The sequence below is a fragment of the Chenopodium quinoa genome, unplaced genomic scaffold, assembly GCF_001683475.1.
Source record: "Chenopodium quinoa cultivar QQ74 unplaced genomic scaffold, ASM168347v1, whole genome shotgun sequence".
In the NCBI taxonomy this organism is placed as follows: Eukaryota; Viridiplantae; Streptophyta; class Magnoliopsida; order Caryophyllales; family Amaranthaceae; genus Chenopodium; species Chenopodium quinoa.
In genome coordinates, this window is record NW_018743858.1 from 3,393,023 (window position 1) to 3,405,130 (window position 12,108).

At 36.6% G+C, this 12,108-nt stretch overlaps 1 pseudogene; it reads left to right on the forward strand.

Annotated features, from left to right (window-relative positions):
- The first annotated feature begins 1,787 nt into the window (after positions 1–1,787).
- On the forward strand, positions 1,788–7,723 carry LOC110686422 (annotated as a pseudogene).
- Positions 7,724–12,108: the final 4,385 nt, after the last annotated feature.

Genomic DNA, 12,108 nt, shown 5'->3' on the forward strand with positions numbered 1-12,108 from the left:
AATCGGCTTAATTAATTTTAATTAAGTTGGATGTGGAATTTAGTGGGAGCTTCATTAATCGTTTTGAGCTAATTTTATTGCGTTAATTCACATAATCAGTTAATAACTTTGACTAGTTTTAATTAGGCGCGTTAATTGGATTAGCCACCTAAGTTAGTAACTAGTTTTGCGCTCGTTTTGGATTGTTGCTTGAATTATTTGTAAAATGCATGGGCCATTCACCTTAGTGAATGGATGAATGGAATAGATATTCTAATGCAGGTTTTACAAAATGGCAACTAGTGGGGCCCGACTAGGATAATAAATACGGAATGTATTTCGTTTTGTATTTTTGTAAATCTAAATATGGTCTGCGTGCCGTTAAGTATTTTTGTACTTAAATTATTTAGATTAGTCCTAGATTTTCTAGTAGTTGCATAATTGGTGGTGATGTCTCGAAGGCGGCATTTCTAAGAACACGAAGCCAAGAAGATGTAACGAAGGTCCTTGAAGATTTGAAGCTCAAGTTTCAAGGGGTCATGGTAGTTTCCAAAATGCATCTTTATTTATGCCCTATATATATTTATGCTTATGCTTATATATAATTGCGATGTTAGATGCATTTTTAGGATTTCGAATGTTGAATGATTAATTTAGTTTACTTAAATCAACCAACATAGAAACCCTAAGTCCCAAATAATATTGAGTTAAATATGCCATTCCAAAATAACACTTACAGAACTAATGAGAATAGTAATGGGCTATGCCAAAGCAAGGCATTACTACTTTCCTAGGGAAAAAAGGTATGTTGGTGCGCTTGCCAAAGCAAGGCATCATATATACGTTAGTTTTGGTTAAACTCAACGATATATATCAGTAAGGAGTCCTTAGATGTCGTGGCAATGGAGATAAACGTTAAGAAAGCATTAGATGCAACGTTTTATCGAACTAAGAGTAGCTTAGAGCTATTAGCAATTGGATTGCTTACCTTAAAATATTAAGTGTTAAGACAAGGCAAAACATGCTTAATCACTTTTTGATATTTGGGGTCTTGGAATCGTTTTATTCTCGCCTATAAGGGACAATTTTAAATGTGTGGTTAAAACGCTTAATAAGATTGAAAATTTGCATGTATGCTTTAAATTTCAAACTTATTGGTTTTATGAATGGCTTTTCATTACAAATTCTTTCAATTATAGAAAAATGACTGCAATTAATAACAACAACATGTGTCCGGAACTCCCTGACAAGTTGGCTTTTAGCCTAAACTTAGTCATTTTCAAGGAATGGGAAGAGGAACTCCGGAGAACTCTACGGAATAGTTCCATGGAGTACATATTGGACACTCTCATTCCAAGCTTCTTCTCTAAGGGACTCATGAGTAATGAAATTCATGAAACTTGGTCCTTAGATTGTTACAAGGTCACAAATTTGATGAGGAACTCCCTTCTAGAGGATTGGAAGAGGAAGTTCACCTCATAACTTCCGGACATGCTTCTTAATAGTCTTAAGTAGCTATTCAATATGTCTTCCAAGACTCGGGACTTGAATGTTTATAATTTAACTAGGTCATTTGTGAACATGAAAATCAAGGCCCCGGAGGAAGGTTTCCTTGCCAAGGAAAGGTACCGAGTTTGGTCTAGGGTCTACAATACCAAATTGAGACCCGGTATGCCCCTCGAACCTCATGTGCTTAGAATGACTAGGCTCTTCAAACACATGGATCTTCTTGAATCTCATTAGAGGATGAGATGGCGGGTCATATCTTGCTTGGCACACTCCACCCAGGCTTTGATGCACTTAGGATGCATATGACATCCAGAAAGGAGTGATACTCATTGAATGAGGTGGTGCAAATGCTTTGCAAGGCCGACTCCTATGGAGCTACCAAGATGCCCTTGAGAGGGAAGAAGAAGGAGTTCAACACTCTTCGTTTTCATTTCATTTCCCATACTCTTTATTTCTCTTGCTTTCATTTCCTCCATCTTTCCTCTTCTCATCTCATCTGCCTCTCTCTCTCCTCCATTGAAGCGTACTTGAATTTCTCCATTGAAGGGGCTTCTGAGCTTTCCTAACACTCCTTCTCTCTCCTTCGATCTCCTTCTATAACCACCACTTTCCCTTTCCTTTCTTCTCTCTTTCGATCTCCTTCTCCTTCTCCTTCTCTCTTTCTACAATATTGGAGGTTAGGGTTTCTGGGTGCGTCTATTTTGAATCAATTCGATGTGCGTGCATCTTCAATAACAACAAATTCGAATCAATTTTGAACCAAAAATCAGAAATTCGAGGTTTGGGTTTCTGGGTTATTTAGCTTTGCGTTATATTGTAGTAGTTTTGAGCTTTCTCCTCCATTGAAACAACTTCTGAGGTAATGTTTTTTAATCAATGAAGTTTTTTAATCAATGAATATCAATTTCGCTAATTATTTGTGTTAGTTCTAATTTCCTTAATTTCTGTTGAGAAAATGCTGAAAAAGTTGTAATAACTTAATTGGGTCTTTTTTGTTTTTGTTTTGTGGGTTGTATATGGTAGGCAAAAAGAGCTGGATATGTTGATGAAGGTTAAGGAAGTAAAAGGGTGTGTGGGGAAGGGGAGTGATGATGATGGTGTTCGAAAGCAAGTTTTGGAAAAACTCGACAATGAATTAGCCAAAGGCGATGAAAGAGCCGCCCTTTTCTTGGTCAAACAATCCCTTACCCAACCTGGTGGCCTCCGCTGCTTCAGCGCTGCTCGCCTGGTTCTTTTTTACCCTCTATCTAAATCAATTTTATCACTTCGACTATATTTGATCATTATGAATTCAATTCAGTATTACCCTTTTGTTAATTAATTTGTTTCCTTTTTATTGGGTTTCTCTAAATTTTGTAAGAATTAATTTCTGCTGAAGATTTTGATTATTTCATTCACTATTAATTGTCTGGTTGGTGCATGAGATTAATGTGCAATACAAATCAAGATTATGCCTCCCTATATTCTACAACTATGATGGTATATGTGTGTGCTGTGCAACAAAATTGTATAATTTTAAAAAGATTGAATTTTGTCCATTAAAAAAAATGGATTTTATATTCAATCATACTGTATAAATTGTACATCTTTGAGGTTAATTGGATGGAGCTGCTCTATATGATTATGATTAATTAAAGATGAAATTGCAAAAGATTTGTGTTTCCAATTTAACCTCAGCCTTTGTAGGTTGAATTCCTGATAATAAATAGATTGGGATTACTGATAGACTTTTAAGTTTTAATGTTCCTTCAACATGAAGTTTTGTTAGTTTAATTTGGTTTTGTCTGCTGGGGGTTTTGTAGTTGTTTGCATGTATCTAGATTTATTTCATTGAGACATGTATTACTTGCATTAGTTTCAAGCTTTTTAACATGTGAATCTTTGTGTCGAGCTTCGGTAACCCGTATGGCCTGTGTCTGACTCTTGACATGATACATTGGATAAGGGTGTGAGTGTTTGAAGCCTAGAACAATTTGAATTTGAACAATGTTATGAAGTGCTTTCTGGATGTTTGGATCCCTACACAAACATGATTATTGTCTCGAAGTTGAGATGTTATGGATTTGGACTTTAGTATTGTGTTATTAAGTGGAAGTGTGATGTGCAGTGCAGGTGCCTCGGAGACTGTATACTTTGGATGAATTAAAGCTGACTGGAATTGAAGTTGCTTCTCTCTTGTCGCCTGTGGACACGACTCTTGGTTCAATTGAAAACCTGCAGATTGCTGCGGTGTTAGGTGGTGTTGCTGCTTGGAACGCCTTTGAACTTAGCCCCAAGCAACTCTTTTATATCTCTTTGGGATTGTTGTTCTTGTGGACATTGGATCTGGTAACTTTTTTTTTTTCTTTCCTTTGTCAAACTTGAGAATTTTTTTCCTACATTAATGGTAGAGGCTCATGAAAATATTGTTCATGGACTGAGTCACTGTATTAAGTTTTTGTGCTTAGAGAAATGCTTTGAATCATTTAAACAATGTGTTAATATGTGGCTTCTAACAGATTTCTTTTGGTGGATGAATTGCCGGCTTAGCTCTTGATACGATTGGCCATACCATCAGTCAAAAGTACCACAACCGGGTTATTCAAGTAAGCACATGGTTCATTTTCTCGTTTCCTGGAGCTAATATGTGTAGTCTTATTGGATTTGTTATCTTTAAATGTATATATATGGTAGATGTTTCCTTAAAGGTGGCCTTTTCTAGTTTTCTTCACACTTAAAGTTTTTGTTATCTCTGAGCTGACCACAAGATCAATTTTCAACTGCAGCATGAAGCTGGACACTTTTTGATTGCCTACTTGCTTGGCATCCTTCCAAAAAGTTATACACTTTTGAGTTTAGAAGCTTTGAGCAAAGAAGGGTCTCTCAATGTTCAAGCAAGAACAAATTTTGTTGAATTTGAGTTTGTCGAGGAAGTAAGTTATTCTCACTATGACCTGTTGAGTTCTCTTCCCTTTAACACTCTCTCTGAACTATCATCTCTTATTGTCTTAGCTTGTCCAACTAGCTTATGCTTTAGTACGTTTGAACGCCTTTTCCGTGCTTATTTTTTATGAGCTTTGTTTGCTTGATTTTGAAATTCTGAATTAATTTGTGACTATAATTTGCAGACCAACATAGGGAAAATGTCATCTACGGTATGGTCTCTTCTTGGTGGAAGCTTTTTATGAGGCTCCCTTGTACTTAATTTTATCTTGAGAAACCTCATGTTAATTAACAGGAAACTACTTATGATTATGACAGTATTATGTCTTTGATTAGATGCTGAACATATTCTCATGTATAGCATTGGCTGGTGTAGCAACAGAGTACTTATTATATGGATATGCAGAAGGAGGTTTAGCTGATATTAACAAGGTTTATCCTACTCATCTATCTGGTCATTTCATTGATTTAATCATCATGTCTTAGATTCTCCAATTGGTCTTGAAAGTCCCCCCTTTAGTGAACAAAGTGCCCCCGATTTTACTGTTATGACTTGGTACAAAATTTGTGACTTTGTGCTTACTTTGCGGGTTGCATAAACTTACATTAGCAGCCTTCATGCCCAGGAAATTCTTTCTTGCGATGGTATTTTCTTTTAAATTTGCTTGTTATATATTTACCTCTCTGGCATGTTAAAACGAAAACCATTCTCAACAAAAAAAAAACATGCTTTCTTCATTTTCTCTTCCCCTGATCACTGATGAATCAATCTTATTTGGTAGTTCATGTTTCGTCACCTTACTCTCCTTAATACTTTGTACTTAGAGCTCTTGCGATGGCCCTATTTTATATTTCATGTTTCCCATTGATTATTTGCATCCAAAAAATCAAGTTTTAGTTAAAAATATTTGGATTCAATGGTGAGATTAGGGGCTCAAGTATTCTCAATGGCAATTATATTTGCTGCTACAATTTGCACTACTACAAAATTGGCCAAAAGAATAACTAAAAAGAAACCCCTTTTATCAAATAAGGGGTTTCTTAATAAAAGAAACCTGTTTTCTCAAATAAGGGGTCTCTTATACATGTAAATAAGAAACCCCTTCTAAAGAAAAATGGTTCCTTATATATTTCTATAAGTTTACTTCTATTTAAGGAATCACTTTTACAAAAAGGGGTTTCTTAGATTAAGTTTTTTGTTTCTTACGAAGTAGTAAATCAGCTTTAATACTCCTTTAATAATAAAAAAAAAAAAACTGAAAAAAACTGAAAAAAAAGAAAAACCCTAACCCTAAAAACAACGAACCTACCCCTCCCCTTTTATTTCTCCTTTCTCTCTCCTATCCTTTTGCCTCTTCAGATCTCTTTCTCTTTGAATTCCGATCCTCTGCTCCCTCCTCTCTCCCTTCATTCTCCTTCCTTCATTCCTAAACCCAAGCTTCGTAAGAGACTAAGATGAGCGTCCTAAGGTGGCGTATAACGTTTTCAGCCACGATATTCCCGTCATATCTCTCGCCGGCATCTATTCTGACAGCGGAGATCGAGCCTCTATCTGTCGCAAAATAGTGGAAGCGTTCGAAGAATGGGGTATTTTTCAAATTGTGGATCATGGTATTGAAGCTCATCTTATTGCGGATATGCCTCGTTTGGCTAGGGAATTCTTTGCTCTTCCTCCCCAAGAGAAGCTTCGCTTTGATATGTCTGGTGGTAAAAAGGGTGGTTTTATTGTTCCAAGTCATCTTCAGGTAATTCCATTTTGAATTATGAATTATGATTCATGGTTGATTGGTTGTTAAAAGCGCGGCCAGCAACAGACGAGTACAGTGAGAAGCTGATGGGTTAGGTGGTGGGTGGGTTCGGTCAGGGTTAGGAGGATCTGGGCTAGGTGGGTTTAGGATTTGGGTGCATCTGGGCTAAGTGATTCGTGGGTCTGGGCTAGGTGGGTTAGTTTCGGTGGTGGTCGTGGTGGGTAAGGGGGTGGGTTAAGGGTGTGGGGTGGGGTTACGGTGGTGGGGTGGGTTGGGGTGGGGTTACGGTTTTTTCTTAATTGTTTAACTAGTTTTTTTTTTTGAGAGTATTGTTTAACTAGTTTGCTTATGTGTACATTTTGATTTTGATATTCTATGTCAATTTTTTTGAGATTATTCTTTTTTAATTACTTTTAAATTCGTCTATTTAATTCAAATTTTCTTTGTAACCTTTGAGTTATCATTAATTCAGTAATATTTTTGTGTTTTGTAGGTGGAATTAAAATCCAACAAAGGAATTTGAAGAATCTAATGCTTTTTTTTGTTTAAACTGTAATTTCTGTATTAGTTTTAAATAACTAATTTTTGTTTATGTACTAACATTTTGTATAGTAAATTAATACTATTAAGTATTCGTATCAGATTTTTTTTTTCTAATTTAGCCTATATTATTATTTACGTGAAAGTTCGAAGTTTTCTAAATGTATTAGAGTTATTAAATATACAAGTATATTGTGGTATAATTATCACGTATATGAAAAATGTATTTGATAGTTATATTGCAATATATATAACTATTTTTTTTTAATTTACGGACAAATCAAAGAGACCCCCTCTTAGAAACTGGTCTCTTAAGTATAATATAAGAAACCCCTTTTCTAAAAAAAGGGGTTCTTTTAATATTATGATTTAATAATTTCAGGAGCATTTAAGAAACCCTTTTTCTAAAAAAGGGGTTATTTAATTAGATCAAACAAACCCCCTTATAAAAGTGGTTTCTTAACGTAAGAGACCATTGAGCTTGAGACCCCCTCTAAAGTGGTTTCTTATGCCAATTTTAGGGGGTTTCATTTCATGTTTTTGTAGTAGTGTTGCAATGGTGATCGTGGTGCTCTTGAACTCAAGACAGAGGTAATAATCTATAATTATATAGGTGAGGGAATTGACCTTACTTTACACTGCAAATCCAAGGATGACAATCTTGGAGAAAAAGTGGTTATCAATATTTTTTTGAGTCATTAATGAATCACTTAGAGGAGGTCATCAATATTTTTTTTTTGCTCATACCTAAAATAACTTGGATAGCTGTTTTTATTTCCTCTTTTGGGTACGAACTTGTGTGAGCATAAAATATAAATTTTTCTACAAGATTGTGATCACTTGTTCTAAGCAATTGTTTATCTTCTTTCATTCTTCTTTCTGCTATCTTTTGAACTTTCTTGTATAATTGTTTGGTGAATTATTAGTTAATGAAAAATGCATGTCTGAGGTACTCTGAGCGTTTTTCTTTTGAATTTATGCAAGCAATTTTGCTGCTGATTGTTTCTTAATTGCTTGAACTTCTGGAACAGGGGAAATCAAAAGGAAATGTTCTCTCACTTTATAGGAACAAACCAGCATCCTGTTGTAACTCATCACGAGGGAAGAGAGAGACATCACGAGCAACCAATGCTACTTACTGCCACCGAACAGCAACAAAGTGACGATGAGTTACAACACACTGGTTTCATGGAGCTTCTTATGGGAAATGAATCACCGTTGGCCAATGGGTGTAGATCTCCATTATGACAGTGGGTGTAGATCTCCATTATGACCGGGGCAGAAACACAGCCACAGCCAGCAGAGCAGCCACCAGCATAAGACCAGGACAGCTAGTTAATTAAATGAAATGCAAGAAAGGTCGATCAGAGATAAGTCTGGATTATTTAATTTTTTTTGGACGAAAATTGTAATATTACAGCCTTTTTTAATTAAAATTTGTAACTTTATATATATGTTAATGTTTCTATATCAATTTAAGTGAAAAAAATGCAATTTTTTTTATTTTTTTGGGGTATTTTTGGCATCGGTTTTGACCAGAACCGGTGCTAAAAGTTTTTTTTAAATTTTTTTTTGAGACTTTTGGCACCAGTTCAAAGCAAGAACCGGTGCCTAAAGTGGGGTTTTTTGCACCAGTTCTTTCTTTGAACCGGTGCCAATAGTATTGAAAAAAAAAAAATCACGCCATCATGTAGTTAGCACCGGTTAACCAGTTCTAAATGTTTTAGTTGGCACCGGTTTTGAACCGGTGCCAAAGGGGGGGGGGGGGGTTTAAACCGGTGCCTTTTTATCTTTTTCTTCTAGTGCAAGAACAAAGCGAAGATGCGATGCTTCCATTGTGGTGGGCAATGCCACTGCAAAGAGGGAATGCATGATCTTCCGAGAAGATGAGGAAAAGAGGAATGTTCCATCTACCTCAGGTATTTTCATTAAAACTTGTGTATAAGCTACTCATAGGTATTGGATACCATGTATGACTTACTTTATACTCCTACTTTCAGGGACCATGTGAGAGGCTTCACAAGTGAATGTGCGACTACAACCGGACGATGAAGATGGTCCTTCTGCCATGTTTGTAAGCACAATATTTGTCTTTTGGCTTGTAATAGAACTAATTCTTGTTTTATTATGTTTTTCTTACCATCGAACATATTTTGATCTATGGCGTTGGACGCCGGGTTGTGTCACAAAACTATAACAATGGTTGTTTTGTATGTCTTGCTTATATGTTTTATGGGATTACACATTTTAAATGTGACTTAGATAAACAGATTTATAATGTTAATGATACCCCAAAAGAGCTAAGACTGTTGAGTCGAATCAAACCTACTTGTGGCATTGTCATCTTGGTCATGTAAACATCAAACGCATCAATTAACTTCTTCATGAAGGGATTCTTGATTCATTCGACTTAGAGTCGTTTGAAAGCTGCGAAGGATGCTTACATTGCAAGATGATAAAACAACCATTCTCTAAGTAGGGAGAAAGGGCTAGTGACGTATTGGGTCTTATACACAAGGATGTATGTGGACCAATGAGCACAACTGCAAGAAATGGTTATCGCTATTTTATCACATTCACGGACGGCTTTAGTAGATATGGCTATGTCTACCTTATGTCGCACAAATCTGAATCTTATGAGAAATAAAAGATTTTCAGAGTGAAGTGGAAAATCAGCTTGGCAAGAAAATCAAAACACTTCGATCGGATCGAGGTGGCGAGTATTTGAACTAAGAATTCGACGATCATCTGAAAGAACATGGAATTCTCTCATAATTGACACCTCCAGGATCTCCACAATGGAATGGAGTGTCCGAGAGGAGAAATCGAACTCTGTTAGACATGGTTCGATCAATGATGGGTCTTAGCGATCTTCCTTTCTCTTTTTGGGGACACACACTTCTAACCGGCACTTACACTGAACCACGCGCTCCATTAAAAGTTTTCGAAAAGACTTCATATGAATTATGGACGAAGAAACCTCCAGGGTTGTCTTTTCTTAAGATTTGGGGTTGCGAAGCATATGTCAAAAGAATCATATCTGACAAGCTTGCAGCAAAATCTGACAAATATTTCTTTGTGGGATATCCGAAAGAAACAAAGGGGTATTATTTCTACTACCAATCTGAGAACAAAATATTTGTTGCTCGAGATGGTGTCTTTTTTGGAAAAGGAGCATCTTTCCAAAATGACAAGTGAGAGGAAAATCGAACTTGATGAAGTTCGAGAAGGTGAGCAACAAAGTCAATTTGACAAAACTGACAATCAAAATGCTTTGGAAGCAACTTCTGAAAATGGTCAAAGTCAAAATGACAAAGCAAATGCTCAATCTATTACCCTGCGTAGGTCGCAAAGGCCAAGATCTCAACCTGACATATACCTCAATGTTGTCTTAACTGAGAATCAAGATATCCTAGTTATGGATGAAGATGAGCCATCGACATACAAAGAAGCTACGACGAGCCCCGACTCTGCAACATGGAAAGAAGCCATGAAATCCGAGATGGACTCCATGTTTCAAAATCAAGTCTGGGACTTGGATGATTTGCTCGAAGGAAAACACCTATCGGTTGCAAATGGATTTTCAAGTTGAAAACCGATAAAGATGGAAATGTACATGTATACAAAGCTAGATTGGTGGCAAAAAGTTACAGGCAAATTCACGGCGTTGATTATGATGAAACCTTTTCGCCAGTCGCCATGCTTAAGTCCGTCCAGATTATCCTAGCAATTGTCGCATATTATGATTATGAGATATGGAAAATGGACGTCAAAACCGCCTTCCTTAATGAGATTTTGGAAAAAACCGTGTATATGACACATTCGGAAGGTTTTGTAGATCCAAACAATGCTGGGAAGGTATGCAAGCTTAAGAAGTCCATTTATGGACTAAAGTAGGCAAGCAGAAGTTGGAATATGCAATTCGATGAAGCCATTAGTGAGTTTGGTTTAATTAAGAATCCAAATGAGTCTTGTGTTTACAATAAGGTCAATGGGAGCGACTTCGCAGTCCTGGTCTTATATGTCGATGACATATTGCTCATTGGAAACAACATTCCAATGTTGGAGTCTGTAAAGGCTTGGCTTGGAAAGTGTTTTTCAATGAAGAAATTGGGAGATGCACAGTACATATTGGGCATCAAGATAAGGTACTGGCACAATTCAATATGGAGGAAGCTAAAAGAGGCCACCTACCCATGTCACATGGCATAACTCTTAGCAGGAAATAGTGCCCGAAGACACCAGATGAGCGAGAGAGGATGAGTCAAATTCCATATGCCTCGCTTATTGGATCGATCATGTATGCCATGATATGTATTAGGCCGATGTATCGTATGCCTTGAGTCCTATGAGACAATATCAATCAGACCTAGGAGAGGCGCATTGGGTTGCGGCCAAGAATATCCTAAAGTACCTAAAAAGGAACAAGGATAAATTTCTGGTCTACGGTGGGGGTAAGGATTTGGTTGTTAAAGGTTATACCGACGCAAGCTTCCAGATTGACAGAGATGACTTCAAGTCACAATCAAGATACGTGTTTTGTTTTAATGGAGGAGCATTAAGTTGGAAGAGTGCTAAGCAAAGCACAACTGCAGATTCTACAATTGAAGCCGAATACTTAGCAGCATCAGAAGCAGCTAAGGAGACAGTTTGGATTCGTAAGTTCATTGGAGAACTTGGTGTTTTCCCCTTAATAAAGGGACTAATAGACCTCTACTGTTATAATAGTTGAGCAATTGCTCAGGCTAGAGAGCCAAGGGAGCATCAGAAAGTCAAACATGTCATGAGGCGATTTCACATGATAAGGAAATGGAAGTCCGCAGGTGAAATCAGAATTCGCAAGATTGGAACGGACGACAATATAGCCGATCCACTCACTAAACCTTTTCCTCAAGTGAAACACAACAAGCATGTTGAGGCAATGGGAATCAGGCGTATTGGAGATTGGCTTTGATTTCCCTATTTGTGTGTTTTAATTAAGTTGTGGAGATATTAATGTAAAACACTAAGTTAAACCATTCATTTACGGAGTAATTTAATTTTTCTGTAAATTATTATTCCATTTCTATTTAATTGTGGTTTAGAATTAAATAATGTGTCCATTCGATTTGAGGATATTCAAAATAGGGTACTAATGTATTGGATAATGAAACACCTATTAAGTAAACATTAAATAACATATCAAAATTATCCCTAATCGAGGTCATTTGAAAGTTGGACGACTAACGACCGCGTGAGATTAGTGTGTAGTATGATTTATAGCACTGTTTCTTGTGCTACAAGGACACAAATGTCATAAATCAATTGCACAGGTATTGGTTTAGAACTATACCGGATCGACCTATGAGAATACTTTAAGAAATCTAACATCTTGGCTATCAGAACCTCTTTCCTTGACCATGAGTATTGT